The following is a 2,500-nucleotide window of genomic DNA, read 5'->3' as shown; positions in this document are numbered from 1 at the left end:
ACATATACGATACACACATGTATGTATGTATACAGTTTTTAAACATACAACAAATACACCTATTCATCATTATTTTTCAAATACTTTATATTTCTTTATCTTAATTCTTTATATCTATATCTATATCAGTATTTCTGTCTATGCACTCACGCACGCACACACACACACACACACACACACACACACACACACACACACACACACACACACACACACATTCACACTCACCTATGCAGTAACACGCACACACACTGACGCACACATGCAAATGCATAGGATGTTTCTTAAGATAGTCTTGGACAGAACCTAAGCCTTTATCAGACACGTCTAGCCATGCTCCCTCTCCATTTTTAGCACCTAAAAACTCACCATACTATGCATATTAACGAGAGCAACCGGTCTAAAATCAAGCTACGGGGCCGAGATACCAGTCACCTTTTAATCAGGCTACCATAACCTACCGCAGTAAATTTTGTCCCCAGCCTTGTATTATGGTTTATTATTGGGTAAAAGAAAAAGATGAAGAAAAACTAAGCTAAACAACAGCAAAAAGAGAAATAGGAAACTGATAGGGAATGAATGGCAATTAGTGGCTGAAGTAAGGTAGTACCTAATATTATGCGTATATATATGAAAAGTTCCTTCACGTGTAACTTTTTCAACTGAACTATGTACTCAATAGCGTAATCAGTTACCGTGCGTTATTGTTAACTATAATCAGGGAATCTATTTATTAGTATGTTTGTGTATCTGCTGTATATATATATATATATATATATATATATATATATATATATATATATATATATATATATGTATGTATGTGTGTGTGTATATGAAGTAGAGTAGGTGAGAGGTTTTCAGACAACAAGAATAGAAAACTAAAGTGAAAATAGAAAGCATGATGAAAACAGAAAAATAAAAACAAAATGAATATAAATAGAAAACATAAGTGAAGTGAAAAGGATATGTAAGTAAATGATGGACCTGTCAGTGGAGAAGTGATTTAATAACAACAAAATCTGCACGTGTGTATGCGTCATTTTCACTTGAAGACGAAGTGCTCAAAGTGTTTGATTATAAAGACAATCGCACTGCACTTGGGATATAATGATAACTAGATAATGATTGTAGGTTAATGCTAGTTTTCAGGGCTGTACATGACAGCAAGGTCAGTAAGACAGGGTATTGTTATAAAGATTTTATATTGATCGTAAATAGAATAAATAAATCGTTCAGATATATATATATATCAATTTATATATATAGTATATATATATATATATATATATATCAATTTAGTTGGGGCGGCCGTAGAGAGTGGATGGGGCGGCAACTTCGTCGGAATCATCACCGGCGCGGGCGCGGGCGGCGTCCTCCTCGGCGGCGAAGGCGATCTGGTCGAGGACGAACTGAGGGATCGGTGAGGGAATTCGGGAGCCACGGGGAGGACGTCGGACTGGGGCTGGAAGCCGTTCTCGTTGGCAACGAACTTAACATGGACTTCAGTGCCGTCGGGAGCGGTGTATCTGTTGTTATATATTTAAAAGTGAGATCAGATACAAAAAAAGAAAAAAAAAAGATGGAAATAATTTGAATAATACATTTTCACCCAGTGCCCACAGAAAATGAAATGACAGCAGTAAACTTACGAATATTCTCCAGCCTTGATCACAGCGTCCTCATCTCCGTCGGGGGATCCAGCCTGAGAGAAACGGATGCCGTTGGCAGCTTCGAAGTCGAAGTTGTAAGTTCCATCTTCCTCGTGAACGCGGTCGTCCTTGAGGATTGGCACGAACTCGACCTCCTCGCTGGACGCAGCACGAGGAGCGCCATAGCTGGTTTGGGGAGCAGCGACTTCCTCGCTAGACTCAGCAGAAGGAACCCCATAGCTGTACTGAGGAGCGGCGACAGCCACGGCAGCAACACAGGCAACGATCAGCTGCAAAGTCATGCATTTCATAAATATTATATTCCAAAACGTATTTCATATAATGTCTGAATTAATATTTGATCTGTAATCCTTAACTTCTTTCCAGTTCTTTGAACTTAAGTAACAACTGCATGTGTCAGCTCTACTTACGAACTTCATGTTGATGGTTCAGAGTTAACTGGTGCTTAGTCCCTCAGCAGCCGATCTTTTATAGCGCTGCCAGCTAAGAAACGTCCTTTGTAACCTTGTCTCTGATTAGTCCCCTCCCATAACCTGCCATATGTGACCCTCGCCTTTACACGCTAACGACTCTTGTTTACAAAATGATATCTTGTTTTATTACTCTGACCATACAACCTAAATAGATTACACCATTTAGCATTTAAAGGTAGGGCATATTCCTTTACATGACTTCCGAATTACATTTCCTCCTTTTTTGTAACATTCGCTATAAGCTAAATAATCTTAAATTATGTATCTTTCGTATAATTAGTTATCTAATATTTGCACAAACCAAAACGCCAGACGGAATGCGATTACTATTGCAGTGTGGAATCAGTATTTAAA

The 2,500-nt window shown here is 38.6% G+C and overlaps 1 pseudogene; it reads right to left on the bottom strand.

The window, feature by feature from the left end:
- Positions 1 to 1,288: 1,288 nt before the first annotated feature.
- LOC119576611 lies at positions 1,289 to 2,092 on the bottom strand (annotated as a pseudogene).
- Between the last annotated feature and the right edge of the window lie 408 nt (positions 2,093 to 2,500).

The sequence above is a fragment of the Penaeus monodon genome, chromosome 9 (genome assembly GCF_015228065.2).
Source record: "Penaeus monodon isolate SGIC_2016 chromosome 9, NSTDA_Pmon_1, whole genome shotgun sequence".
NCBI classification, from domain to species: domain Eukaryota; kingdom Metazoa; phylum Arthropoda; class Malacostraca; order Decapoda; family Penaeidae; genus Penaeus; species Penaeus monodon.
The sequence above is the reverse complement of the archived record's forward strand: the minus strand, read 5'-3'. Positions and strand labels throughout refer to the sequence as shown.